Genomic DNA, 15,438 nt, shown 5'->3' on the forward strand with positions numbered 1-15,438 from the left:
CGTCAAACGAGTGGACAGAACTCCCCAAAAGAAAAACGGGCAAACAAGCATGACGTCACACGAGCTGCGCAGCTCACAGACATGCGAGCTGCGGGGAGCCCCAGACCCTCGCGCCAGCGATTCCCGCCTCGGTTCCTCGGCTGATGGAATCGTGCATTTTTGCTTGGCCCCAGCTCCAGTCTTGTCTCAGTGCTGTTCATTGTTTTCAGTGCTGCTCTTACGGTGGTCATGTGAGCCGGGAGTATTATTCTCAAGTACTCAGGTTGTATGTGCTTAGGGTCTCCTTCCTTGAGTGCCTTGTAAGTACTGCCCTTGGGGCTTGGGGTCATCTTCCACAAGTCGCCTTGGGTCTACCTCTGTTGGCCTTTCGCTGCTTGGCGTTTGGCCGCCCCGAGTGTTTGGGTATTTTCCTCCCATTACCTTGGGGTAAGTGGTAGTTAAAGCACTGGTGGGGCACGGGGTACTGCGTAGCTAGTTCTCATCTATAACAACAGCCGGCTCTGTTCCCTCTGGGTACGTTGTCCACTTGCGTGGTTTTTCTATTCTTTTTGTTTTTGCCTTGTGTTCTCCCTTCCCCTTATATTAGTTTTTTTTTTTTTTGTGGTGGCACCCCCTGCTTCGCCCTCGTGAGTGGACACGTCCCAGGGGTTCAGCTTTTAGCAGTTTGCTTGGTAGTTTGGGGCGCCAGTTAGCAGTGCCCTGCCTGGCATAACTCTTAGCAGACCAGTCTAGGGGCCCTGGAAAACCCCGCGGGGGCTCTCGGATCTGATGGAGGAGACCCTTGCATCTCGTCTCGCTCTGTGCGAGTTTGAGGGTTGCTCTGTCCCCTTGTTTCAGGGTGACACTCATTGTTTTTGCCCTCCGTCATGCTGCCTGTTGGGTCGGTGACACATTCAATCCTGAGTCCTGCGAGCTGTGTTGCTTGTTCGTGACTCATTTCACCCAGTCTGATGATGATTTGCTTCGGGTGCAGGCAGCTCGCACGTTGCAGGGTAGGTTTAGGATGTTGCAACGCGCTCGGGTTGTCGCTTCCCTGGACGCCCCGAGACTGCCCCGCTTTATCTATAGGACTTGGAATTGGGGGTGTTGGTCGCTTCGGTCTTGGTTCCATCCATGACCCTCGTTCCTCCCCTTCTGTGGTTCATTCAGTCCCCTCCCCTCCCTTGTTTCCAGCCCCTAAGCGTCTGAGGGCTTTGGGGTCTGCGCAGGGTTTAGAGGTTTCTGAGACTCGGGCAGTTTCGGGGGTTGCCCCGTCCAGGGTGGCTGCGGAGGCATTCGAGTCTGTTCCTCCTGCCGATGCTCCGGGGTCTGATCAGTGGGCCCCATCCTTTCTGGCTCTTTCGGCTGCCCAGGCTTTTTCTTGTGGGGCCGGGGCTTTGGAGGACGACTCGGCCCCGGGGCCTGGTATGGAGGTTCCCGGGGTTGAGGAGGAGCTGACTTGAGGGGCCTTGGGCTCCATTGGACCCTACCTGGATTTTCCGTCCTTCTTAGTGGGGCTTACTTTTGCAAGGAGTGGGGTTTTCTTTTCCCCCTCTGCGTACGATTTGGACTTGGGTTCTGCTCCCCTCTGAGTTTGGTTCCGTCTTTCCGGAGGTTTTCGGCTTCCCGCATCTCTCCGCCTGAGGTGCGGTCGGCTATCGCGGCTAACATCCTGCGTAACCCGGAGTACGCCTCCATAATGGATCCTTCTTCGTTCAGGTTTGGATCATCATGTCCTTACTGGGTGCGTTATGAGGTTCCGGGGTCGTCCTGGCTTGCAGACTGCCCCTTGTTTTCGTTGGATACTTGGGACCCACACGTTTGAGTGGCGCGAGGCGGTGACAGTGGTCCAGGTTTACCTGGGGGCGATTTTGAGCATCTTAATGAATGTCTCTTCGCTCCTGCCCTTCTGCGGGATGTTGGCGTGGTGCAGCTCCATGTCCAGGTTCCTTCCCTGTCGGCTGCAATTGTGGCTGAGGACTTGCGCACTCGTGGCTTTTTGGCTTCGGTCCTGCATTTCTTTTCACTCCGGATTGGCTTGTGGAGGATGTAGAGGCACTTAGGGCCATTCTGGGGTTTGGCGCCTTGGTCTCGGCTGCTCAGGCGTTGTCTGCCATGTTGAAGCTGTTTGCGCCGATCCTGCGGGAGGTGTTGCTGCGGTTTTCTGCTGCTCATTTCGCGTGTCGACAGGCGGTCCTTGCTTCCTCCTTGGAATCCGCTTGGGCCCTGATTCTTAGGTTGTCTCCTCCCTTTTGTCCTCTGCTGTTTGAGGCTTCTGCGGTTGAGCGTTGTATTCAGGCGGATTCTACCACTTGCTGCTCTATGTCTGAATTGTTGGTGCTCCAGGGGAACCAGAGGGTTCCTTCCTGGTGGGGTCATGCCAGGGCTCACGGTTCCGTTCGTCGGAGTAGGCCACAGGTGTCGGGTTTGGCACTAGTGCCGCCTGCGGTCCCACCTGTGCCTGGTCGGTGCGGTGTTCGCTCTGCGAGCAGGTCGGGTTCTCGTAAGGGGCAGCGGCCCTTTCGCGGTTCGCCCCATTGACGGGGCGATGGGGGGGAGGCTTGCTCTTTTCGCTCACGCCTGGTCTCACGATTTGTGGGCGTTTCGGGTCGTTTCTCGTGCCCTGCGGTGGCATTGGGTGGCTCCTCCTCCTTCGAGGGAGTTCGGGGCTGACGGGGCAGGCTTCCTCTCCTGCGCTCTGTTGAGTCATCTTGGAGTGGGTGCACTTGGGGGTGGTCGAAACAACGACGTCCCTCAGGTGGATTTCCTACCTGTTTCCAGTTCCGAAACGGGACTGTGTGGACCTGCAGTTCATTCTGGACTTGTCCCGTCTGAACCCTTGGGTTTCTTGCCCCTCGTTTCGGATGACCACTGTTCCAGGTCTGGCTTCTGTTGGAGCTAGGCGCTGTGGTGTCCCTGGACCTCAAGGACGCGTATTGGTACGCCCCTATTTATCTGGGCTTCAGGGCCTGGCTTGGATTTGTTGTGTGGTATCAGTGCTACCGCTATCGGGTTGAATCTGACACCTCGCGTGTTCACACGCCTTACCCGGGTCGTGGTGGCCCGTCTGTGTCTGTTAGATGTTCAGGTGTTGGCTTACCCGATGACTGGCTGGTTTGGGCTCCCAGGCGGTCCGCGTGTCTGTTCGCCAGGGATTTGGTACTTTCCCAGCTCGCCGGGTTCGGGTTCTTGGTGAACTGGTGGAAGTCCCATCTGGTTCCCTCCCAGGTTCGGTCCTGGCTGGGTCTTGTGTGGGACTCTCGGACCACTTCCTTGTCTCTTCCTCTGGAGTCTCTCCTTCGGCTGCAGTCTCACCTGTGTCTGTTTCTGGGGGGCTCCCGGGTCACCCGCCAGTTGCTTGAGGGTTTGTGCGGGAGCCTGAACTTTGCAATGTTGGTCTACCCGCCGGGTCGAGTATGGCTCCGTCAGCTGTTCTGGTTCCTTCGGGAATGTCGCTTCCGCCTCTCGCAATCGCTGGGTTCGCCCCCAGGGGGCTTTGTGTCAGCTGCTGCGTCGCCGGCTTCCTCTTCGTGTTTTCGGGGTTCTGTGCCTTGGTGCCTTCCTGATCCCTCACTCTACGTGTTCACGGACGCGTCGTCTTTCGGCTGGAGCTTTGTGACCAATGCTCACCAGGCTGGCCAGGGGCGGTGGGATCCGTCCTTCTGTCGGGTCCACAGCACGGTGAGGGAGTTCGCGGCGGTGTGGTTTGCGCTTTGGAGGGTTCGGGTCGCCTGCGGATCGACGATCCGGCTCCATACGGACTGCTCCCCAGTGGTTCATAGCTTGAACCGGGGGGGGGGGGTTCGATGCGGTCCTTGGCTCTTTGGGTTGGTCGTTTCGGGTGACTCGTCTGCCGAGTTCTCGGGGTTTGGCTTTCCTGGCGGTTCACATCAGGGGGTGTCCAACATCCTGGTGGACAGCCTGTCCAGGTTCGTTTCCCTGTCCACAGAATGTATGGTTGACGCCAACTCCTTCGGTTGGCTCTACCGGACATTCAGGCACTTGGAGGTGGACCTCTTTGCATTGGTGTGGTCGAGGCGTTTTCCAGTTTACGTGGCGCCCTTCCCCGACTGCATGACTGTCGGGATCGATGCCTTTCGGCAGGACTGGTCGAGGTGGGGGTTCCTGTACCTCTTTTCCCCGGTTCAGCTGTTTCTCCAGGTCCCGGCTTGCTTGGAGACTTACCAGGGGCGAGTAGTCCTCTTGGCCCCTTGGTGGTCAGCCCAGCCGTGGTTTCAGGTGCTGCTTGCCCGGTGTCCGAACCCAGAGGTTTTTCCGCGGCTCCGCCTCTTTCAGGAGATCAACCAGGTCCGGTACGAGACTGGTTCGCTCTTCTCCGCGAGTCTTCGCGTTTGGTGTTTTTGACTCGTGTTTATCACCATCTCTATGGTGATCAGGTGGCTTCCTTGTTGGTTTCCCACTTGCGGGCTTCCTCTGGGTGGCAGTATGAAGTTTCCTGGCAGTCCTTCCGGTTCGTTTTGTTCCTTCGTTGTTGCTCTTTGCTTTCGGTTCAGGTGGTGTTGTCCTTTCTCTCTTGGGTCTTCCAGGACCGTCATCTTATGCCTAATACTATTGCCTCATATCGTGCGGCGCTGGCGGAGCCGCTGCAGCTTGCTTTCAGTATTGATGTTACTTCTGCACCGTTTCACAAGCTGTCTCTTGCATTGTTTCACCTCTGGCCTGCTCATGCACTGCCTGAGCCGTCCTGGTCTTTGGACAGAGTGCTCTACTATCTTTCTTCTCGGTTTGTTGTGGTCCCTTCGGTTCTGGATTGCTTTGCTAAGGCTCTTTTTCTGTTGGCATTGGCCTCTGGGGGATGTGTTGCGGAGCTTTGTGCTCTGCTCAGGTGCAGAGGTTTTTGCTCCTTTGGTTGTGGTCTTAGGTATGTTCGTCTGCAGCTGTCTCCCTCTTTTCTGGCTAAGAATGAGACTGCTGCTTTCCGGAGGGGTCCTTGAGTTGTAGATGCTTGGTTTGTCAGGCCTGGGGTTCACCATGTGCTCTGTCCGGTTGCAGCCCTCCGCCATTATCTGCGCGCCACGGCTTCTGTGTCCGGGGACACGCTTTGGGTTGATCCGGTTTCCCTTCTTCCCTGTTCGCGGGTTCGGGTCTCTCAGGTCATCCGCAGGGTTATTAAATCAAACCAGCCTGCGGGTCTATCCCCGTGCCCATGACGTTCGTAAGTTTGCTGCTCTTGCTTCCGTCTGGCAATATGTCTTGGGCTGACATTCGAGCACAGGGTTTTTCGCGGTCGAACAGGATCCTGGCTGCATGCTACCTTGTGAACCTTCCTGGGCCCAGTTGGGCCTGTGTTGCTTTGGGTCAGCGGTTGTAGCCCGTTGTCTCGACTTCGAGTTGAGGAGTGGAGCACCGACCGCCTCCAGGGTAAGTCCCCTTTTTCTTTTGTAGTCTTTGGTGAAGTAACTCCAGGGAGCCGTAGGGGCTTTCCCCAGAAAACCAGCGTTGAATGTAATGAAACGCCATTTTCTGGGTGAGTCCCGGAGGCTTCCCGGCAACCCTCCCTCTGGTCGGCGTTTTTTTGCGGTTTTTGATATCCAGCCTCAGAACTGGAGCAGGGATCGCCGGCACGAGGGTCTGGGGCTCCCTCTTCCCCCTCCCGGGGAGGGGGGGAGCTGCGCAAACATGCAGCACAGCTCGTGTGACGTCATACTTGTTTGCTCGTTTTTCTTTTGGGGAGTTCTGTCTACTCATTTGAAGATTTTCGTTGGTAATCAGAATAGGAGTTTGTTTTGTGGCGCTTACCTTTCTGGGTGCCTGTCCCGGTCAATGGCAGATATAGAATGCTCCAAATCACATGTACATTTTTCTATGGGCCATTGCTCCAGTGCCTCTATGAGGGGGCCAGGTTCTGGCTCGTGGTCCCCGGTAGGCTAGAACTCCATCCACATTGACTGATGCAAAATAGTTCGGGTATCAATATCAGTCATGGATAGCTCCGGGGAGCCTCCGGGACTCGCCCAGAAAATGGCGTTTCATTACATTCAATGCTGGTTTTTTGTTTTCTTTGCATCCTTTAGAAACCTGAACATGTATTTCCTTTTCATATTACCATGCTCTGTGTTTCTGTTTTAATTTATGCATAAAATTCTTCCTTGAAAATACACACGTTATAGAATATTTTGACTGCAAGATATTTATGACACAAATGATATTTAGCTTTCTAAATATAATGTAATAGATGGTGCTCTATAGCCTTCTAGGCTTAGCACTTTCTTTTGATAATTACTTGCTCAAATTTGCATACAAATTCCTCTGAAGTCTTAGACAAAGCCAAGGTAATGGTTATCAACTAGTGTATGTGGACCAAGCAATGCCTGAATAACTCGGCTCCCAGAGAAGTGCTACCCCTAAGTTGCCAAAGTTAGCTAACTACCATTTATAATGTTGATGCATATACTGTATTGGGAAGCAAACACTAAGTATGGATAAAAAAAAATTAATCTGAAGTATTAAATAAATGGAACATGTATTCTAATAAAATGCAATGTGAAGCAATTGGTATATAGTATTGCACATGATGTGCAAGGTAAGGGCACCGAGGTTTTGTACATGCAAATTTGAAATACATAAACAAACAATAGGATGCGTTCATGCTATTGAACCAAGTTAGTAATGAAAAGTTTCAGCTATCTAATTTTGTGTATGCATACAAGATGACTTGAATGGAGCAAGCAAACCTTCATGAATAAAACACAAATGAAGTGAAACTATACTGTATAATAAATTTTAGCATTATTAAGGAGATTTTTAGTTAATAAAGTTCAGAGAGATGCAAACAATGTAGTTAGCAGGATATTTAAATGTATCATGAAATTGTCACAGAGCAGAGATCTTAACTTGGCTATATAGCCATTCATACTGGCTTAGCATTTAGCTTTGGTAATCAACTGACCTCTGTAGATAATCAGTGAATACAACTCTGCCAGACTAATGTAGTCTATACTGTAGAATGTTGCATTATGGCTGCATCAAATGGACACTTAAGCCCTGTATCTACCTCCTCCCTTCCTCTCAATTATGTTACTCCTCGGTTTTGACTTAATGGTCCAGGATGGACTAAGATACCATCACTTTTTCACTTTTCTAATGTGTGGGTTTAGTTTTGATATAACATACCGTACTTGAAACAGTTTAATCTAGAAAACAAAATGTAAAATTGGTGGAAAGAAATATGTTGTGTAATACAAAGAATTACGAAAACAAATGGTTTGTGAAAAAAATGGTGTGTAAATATAAATTTTTAGTATTGCAATGTGAACATGTTGTTATTAAAGTATATTTCTTATGGATGCTCTAATGACGAATTTCATCCACGAAGACAATCAAGAGAAAAGGACGTCTCTTAAAAGAATGTATAGAACTGTACTAGTATTTGTGAAACTGAAGAAAGATTTAAAAAAAAAATAAAAAATGTTCACAGGAAACTTTAGAAAAGAACAGATTGCACTTAAATTGAATGAGCAATTTACCATTATAATAAACTAGAAATGTAACTGATTTAGCTCTGATAAATTGCATGAAATTTAGTATAATACCTGTACTATAATTTAGTGCAAATGTTAATAATTTATAAATTGTATTTGTATTGAACATAAATTATTTTATTTTATTAAAGTTACTTTACATATGCAAGAGAGTTAACAAATCTATAATATATAAATATATACTATATTAGAAGAATAGCTAATAAAAGCCCTGATATTTAATCCGAGGAATGTAGGTGTTCCACATGGATAAAGTGTTCAATACCCGCAGTCAAACATTTTAGACAAGTGTGTACTGTACATCTTTAGGAAGACGTATCTGCCAAGGTTGAGCCCACTGGCACGAGTTTGCATGGCAGATATAAATATTTCCAGATTATCCCAAAGCTGTGTAGCAGGGATGTTCTGGCTTTGGTGTGTGTGTGTGTGTGTGTGTATATCTTGGTCAAAATAAATTATTTTGATAATATCAATTTGAAATAGAATATGTTAGATAATCAAATTAAGCTATATAATTTACTGACATTGTGATAATCTTAAATAACTACTGCTATAACCTTGTATTTATTGTTTATGGTTATAACACCTTTTTCCCCTAGTTTTGTCATTCCATATGGCGTTACACCATTTATATGATCATCTCAATCTGGTACTGTGTATTGAAATATTGTATATCCAGAATAGATTTTATATTTGTTAGCATTATTAATGCCAGTATCTTAATGTTGAAAAACAAATGTAAGTAATTTGACGTGACAGTGAACTAGTTTGTGGGTAACTAAGTCACTGGTGTATGTAGCCGCTCGGCCGAGCGGACAGCACGCTGGACTTGTGATCCTGTGGTCCTGGGTTCAATCCCAGGCGCCGGCGAGAAACAATGGGCAGAGTTTCTTTCACCCTATGCCCCTGTTACCTAGCAGTAAAATAGGTACCTGGGTGTTAGTCAGCTGTCACGGGCTGCTTCCTGGGGGTGGAGGCCTGGTCGAGGACCGGGCCGCGGGGACACTAAAAGCCCCGAAATCATCTCAAGATAACCTCAAGATAGCCCATTTCAAGTCGGTGAGTGGGTGCATGGGTCTATATCTTTCTCCCTTCAGTGCTGGTTCAGAAATAATACGCAAAGAACAAAAGCAGCTATTTAATGAGCCTTATGGGTTACCTGAAGAATGGTGATGGCTCTCATGTAATTATTTTAACTTTTTAAACTTTATTGTAATTTCAAGAAAGAAATAGTTTACTTAAGACAACTTTTACTCAATTTCTCATTTCTCACTTCTTTTACAAGACTTGGCCAGAACAGTCAGCTAGTCATTTTATGGTATGACCAAATATACAATTAGGTCTTATACAGTACAGTACAAGTTCTATCCCTTTTCTACATGTTCAGAATTATGCAATGCAAGAGTAATTTTTTTTTTTTTTTTTTTTTTTTTTTTTTTTTTTTTTTTTTTGTGTTTACATTAAAAATATGAAAGCAATGTTGACTATACAGACAAGTCAAGTAAATAGCTGAAAGTTCATAAGCCAGATGAAGTATTCCATGTCTGAACAGAATTTGCATAAGTAAGCTAATGATCATTGTGGTGTAATAGTTCAGTATTAGTATGGTTTACATGATGTTAACATTTACAATAGTTGGGATTTATTTGCTTAAAATTTGTCTTGGGTAAATAAGTACTAATTCATTTGAAAGTCGAGGTAACCAGGCCTTAAGGAATTGCATAAGAATGTTATACAGTTATACAGTCTTAGCATCTTGGACATTCTTTATTCTTATTGGCTTATGCCACATACACTCAATATTATATTGCAATACAGTATTTAAGTTGTAATATGGGCTCTTGTGGTAATTATGGATTAGACCGATGTCAAATTTGAATTGCCTCAAAAAAAATTGTTTCTGAATAACTTTAAATTTTTTAAGCATACTTGCATGAATTAAAACATTAAATTACATTTAATATTTTGTGTCCAAGAGCTTGTATGTAGAGAAGAATGTGAGCGAGTGGTTTTGAGAGGGTTTAACATACTAATGTCAGGTGATGAAAATAACACTAACCTTCAGTGGATGTATAATACTGGTTAATATTGTCTTGAGGAATTTTCTCTCATACATTTTGAAAGCATTTGGAACATGCTAATGTTGTACAGTATACACTGAATATGGTTACAGTGTATTCTGTTTTCACTGCTTGTGAGTGAACACTGTGATATGTTTATCTGGTTAAGGGATGACTTTTGAGGAAAAGGTCTAACCCAAAGTTAACAAAATTGTCCTTAAAAAATTATTTATATAGAAGATCTCAACCTCTTTGTAGAGAGATTTAGATAAAATAGGATTTATGTAAATGACTGTGGAAAGTCTCAAGTTGAGTTATGAAGGCTATTGCAGAATCATTGTATTAACAGTTGGTTATTGTCTGGTTACAACTGTTTCGTCTTCTAAATGACCAAGTTTGGACATCCTTCCGTCAGTACTGTATTAATACAATCCCTTTCACTGTATACAATTTTTTTGTTTCGATATCAGCTTCTAATATTTCATATACTATCTAAAGTTTTGATTAATCATAGTAATTCTAAAACCCTTGAAAATAAATGTCAATGGTTTTTATGTTGATAATTAATCCTTGCATTTTAAGCTGTCGATTTCAATTTTAGTCTAATTACTGTAGCTTTCTCTCAAATGCTATCTTATCGCCTCTTTGAAAGGAGTTCTTATGATAACATGTAGGAATTCCAAAACTTTTCAGTCAAATTTTACAACTTCAGAATTAAATATTAAGAATTGTTTCATCTTCTACATAAATGACACACACTCTTTTTAAGGGCTGTGAATATCTATGTGATCACAGTTTGCCATTTCCTTAATAAGCATAATGAACAAGGAAAGATGAAAATGTAAAGAAGCTGAAGCAAAAATGTGAATATTTCATGAACTGAAAGAAACGTGAGAGAATTTAAAAATAATATAATAGAGAAAGTGAGTAAGAAAGTATACAGTATTGTACCCAGAGATAAGACACCCCCAGTGATAACACTATCATAAGGAATCAAGGCTATCCATTACACTTTGCCTCACTGCAGTACTTAGCATTCAATATTTTTTAACTTTGGAGATCATTTGTTATTTCTTTCAACATTTTGTAAATGTTTGGTGGCTTAAACCTTTACCCTGATATTTTTTGCTCATCAGTACTTGTAAGTGCAGTATTGTGGGATAGGTGCAGGTTATTACTGGAATATGCTGTATGATGGTAGCGTGTCTTGTATAAACATTGTACACATTATAATAATAAAGCGAGAATCATAAAGCAGTAACTAAGTATAGCACTGTTCTGGGGTCATGTCGTCACTGTTCCCTGAAATATACAGCAGTTCAGCAGCATTAGTTTTGGAAAGGGTTATAGGCCTAAGCAGATAAGATATTAATTTTTACATATTCTTCATTTAAATTAACTGTATTGTTTGAATGCCAAATACTGTACTGGTAACAGCCCCTCTTTTTCACGACCTGCTCAGACCTACCTAAAGATAATGGCCCAGTACTCGTTTCAGTGCTGATATATGTAAGACTATTAATCACTATGTATTTACTTGTATATATTCATAAACAAGTGTTTATAATCACCAGTAGGGAATATAACACCTTCAGAAATTATATTTACTTGATTCTCTTTTGTACAAAAAAAATTAATTCCAAGACTAGATTTCTAGTGATTGTTTGAGAACACGTTTAAATAAGGACAACTTTATTGAGCTCTAACCACCTTACCTGTAACCAGTTATATTACAGATTGGTATCTAAAGCCTGGACCACAACCTCAAACAATTACTAAGATTGCAAGTCAAGTAGCAACATGCGACTAGGTAACTTTAGTGCTGTTCTTCAGAGATTCATATCTAGCTCTCCATTTCTGTTCACTGTCCGAGACAATCTCCACTCATGATTGTGTCCACTGGCATTTGTAACGGTTGCTGCATGCTAACACGTATGCACGTCTTTTTTTTTTTTTTTTTTTCTTTAAGTAATTTTAAGAGACTTGTTTTTGTTAACATATTCTTGCCATCAATCAAAAAACAGGTCACTGGGACATACAAGAGATTTGAACATTTTTAGCAAGTTCATGAGCAAGACTTTTGGCTTACCATTCAGCCTAGATACAGATTTGAAATTGGAAAAGCTTGTGTTGCTGTCTATACTGTAAGATTTGTGTACAAATATTAGAATGTTAGTAATAAATTTGTACAAGTGTATTTCCCATTGTTATTATCCTTTTACTTATGGTAGCTTTTAAGTTAATCACCAATAAAGCTATTGTATTTTATTTATTATGCCAGTAATAGCATGCCTGCACTATACTGTCAAACTGCACTGTTCAACTAAGTCACTCACTTCCTCGTAGAATGTTCTGATTTTCAGCACAATCTAAAGTTTTGTCTTTCACTGCTAAAGTCATTAGTGAACCCTAACTCCTAAAAAATCGATCATGTTACCTCATAAATATTCTTTAACAGTGCTATATAGCCATCCTGGCTTAGCCGTTTTTGCTAATTACAGAATACAGTGGTACCTCAGTTTACAAATGCCCCTCTTTACGAACTTTTCGGGTTATGAGCCTGATTTCTTTGGAAAATTTGAATCGGGTTACGAACTTTATCTCGGGATAGGAGTTTGTAGATACGCGTATGGCCGACCAAGTGTGTGGTGACACAGCGATCGCGCCTCAGTTTCCCAGTGCCTGAATTCTTTGCAAGGATTTACAGTGTCTTTTTGGTTTTTTTGCTATTTGAACATAAAACCAGCATTGAATGTAATGAAACGCCATTTTCTGGGTGAGACCCGGAGGCTCCCTTAAGCTTACTAGGCTGATATGCTATTATTAAGAGAGTACTGATATTAAGAGAGTACAGAGTCATAAATACTCACACTACGCCCAAATAAAACAGAAACAAGCAACACTTAGTGGACCAGTCAGAGGCTTAGGGCCCGCGCAGGAATTTCCCTGCAGAAAAAAGTACATATCAATGATGATTTGACATTCTTGTAAAGCCACTAGTACGCATAGCGCGTCGGGCAGGTTCTTAATTAACAGGTCCTTAATTAACAGGTCCTTAATTAACAGGTTCTTAATTAACAGGTTCTTAATTAACAGGTCCTTAATTAGTTTTATAACTAATCCTACTGTCTATAATTGTACAGACAACCTGACCGATGTCACTGCTTGCTGGCTCTCACCCGACCCTCACCCGACCCTCACCCAGCCCTCACCCGACCCTCACCCGGCCCTCACCCAGCCCTCACCAAGCCCTCACCCGACCCTCACCCGGCCCACCCAGCCCTCACCCAGCCCTCACCCGACCCTCACCCAGCCCTAACCCGACCCTCACCCGACCCTCACCCAGCCCTAACCCGACCCTCACCCGACCCTCACCCGACCCTCACTCAGCCCTAACCCGACCCTCACCCGACCCTCACCCAGCCCTCACCCAGCCCTCACCCGACCCTCACCCAGCCCTCACCCAGCCCTCACCCAGCCCTCACCCGACCCTCACCCGACCCTCACCCGACCCTCACCCAGCCCTCACCCGACCCTCACCCGGCCCTTACCCAGCCCTCACCCAGCCCTCACCCGACCCTCACCCGGCCCTCACCCAGCCCTCACCCGGCCCTCACCCAGCCCTCATCCGGCCCTCACCCAGCCCTCACCCGACCCTCACCCGACTCGAGGGCGCCTGACACCTGAGTGGACAGCGCTTCGGATTCGTAGTCCTGAGGTTCCGGGTTCGATCCCCGGTGGAGGCGGAGACAAATGGGCAAAATATTTCTTTCACCCTGATGTCAATGTTACCTAGCAGTAAATAGGTACCTGGGAATTAGGCAGCGGCCACGAACTGCTTCCTGTGGACTATGTAAGAAAAAGGAAGTCTGGTCGAGAACCGGGCCGCAGGGACGCTAAAGCCCCGAAATCATCTCAAGATAATCCTTCCCCCCCCCCCCCTCCTCTGTCATCCCCACCTACCCGTTATAACCCCCCCCCCCCAGCCAACCCACGGCCGCCCTCATGACCCACATATCCACTGGGCGTCGACCACACTCCACCCCCCACCACCAATACCTCCCTGCTATCAACCCCCCACCACCACCACCACCTCCCTGCTACCCCCCCCCCCCCCCCCACCACCACTGACAACCACCACACTCACCTTCTGTGGCTGAATGTTCAACAAATCACTGAACTATATGTCTACGAGCCTCTCACCCTGTCCATAGAGGACAGAAGAAAATGTATAAATGATGGTTAGCATTGTAAATGTGTGGCCACGTCTGTGGCAGGAAATAATGGCAATAATAAATACAACAACAACGTCATCGGAGTCCCAGACGTCTCACGGTCGACAACACCGACAAATTTATCTAAGGAAGTATACAGGTTCCGACAGATGTGTTCTCTCCCTCATCATGTAAGGTGGTACTTGCTGACGTTCCTCAGTCCAATATGTTACTCTCAACATTTTGCACTACTGCTCACGCGACGGGTTATGGGGTCCACCACCGCTTGTAGGATGGGTTGTGGGGTCCACCACCGCTTGTAGGATGGGTTGTGGGGTCCACCACCGCTTGTAGGATGGGTTGTGGGGTCCACCACCGCTTGTAGGATGGGTTATGGGGTCCACCACCGCTTGTAGGATGGGTTGTGGGGTCCACCACCGCTTGTAGGATGGGTTGTGGGGTCCACCACCGCTTGTAGGATGGGTTGTGGGGTCCACCACCGCTTGTAGGATGCGTTGTGGAGTCCACCACCGCTTGTAGGATGGGTTGTGGGGTCCACTACCGCTTGTAGGTTGGGTTGTGGGGTCCACTACCGCTTGTAGGATGGGTTATGGGGTCCACTACCGCTTGTAGGATGGGTTATGGGGTCCACTACCGCTTGTAGGATGGGTTATGGGGTCCACTACCGCTTGTAGGATGGGTTGTGGGGTCCACTACCGCTTGTAGGATGGGTTGTGGGGTCCACTACCGCTTGTAGGATGGGTTGTGGAGTCCACTACCGCTTGTAGGATGGGTTGTGGAGTCCACTACCGCTTGTAGGATGGGTTGTGGAGTCCACTACCGCTTGTAGGATGGGTTGTCGAGTCCACTACCGCTTGTAGGATGGGTTATGGGGTCCACCACCGCTTGTAGGATGGTTTATGGGGTCCACTAACGCTTGTAGAATGGGTTATGGGGTCCACTACCGCTTGTAGGATGGGTTATGGGGTCCACCACCGCTTGTAGGATGGGTTGTGGGGTCCACTACCGCTTGTAGGATGGGTTGTGGGGTCCACCACCGCTTGTAGGATGGGTTGTGGGGTCCACTACCGCTTGTAGGATGGGTTGTGGGACCACCACCGCTTGTAGGATGGGTTGTGGCGTCCACTACCGCTTGTAGGATGAGTTGTGGGGTCCACTACCGCTTGTAGAATGTGTTGTGGGGTCCACTACCGCTTGTAGAATGGGTTATGGGGTCCACTACCGCTTGTAGGATGGGTTATGGGGTCCACTACCGCTTGTAGGTTGGGTTGTGGGGTCCACTACCGCTTGTAGGATGGGTTATGGGGTCCACTACCGCTTGTAGGTTGGGTTGTGGGGTCCACTACCGCTTGTTGGATGGGTTATGGGGTCCACTACCGCTTGTAGGATGGGTTATGGGTCCACTACCGCTTGTAGGATGGGTTATGGGGTCCACTACCGCTTGTAGGATGGGTAATGGGGTCCACTACCGCTTGTAGGATGGGTTGTGGGGTCCACTACCGCTTGTAGGATGGGTTGTGGGGTCCACTACCTCTTGTAGGATGGGTAATGGGGTCCACCACCGCTTGTAGGATGGGTTGTGGAGTCCACTACAGCTTGTAGGATGGGTTATGGGGTCCACTTCCGCTTGTAGGATGGGTTATGGGTCCACTATCGCTTGTA

Source organism: Procambarus clarkii, chromosome 22 (genome assembly GCF_040958095.1).
Source record: "Procambarus clarkii isolate CNS0578487 chromosome 22, FALCON_Pclarkii_2.0, whole genome shotgun sequence".
Taxonomy (NCBI): domain Eukaryota; kingdom Metazoa; phylum Arthropoda; class Malacostraca; order Decapoda; family Cambaridae; genus Procambarus; species Procambarus clarkii.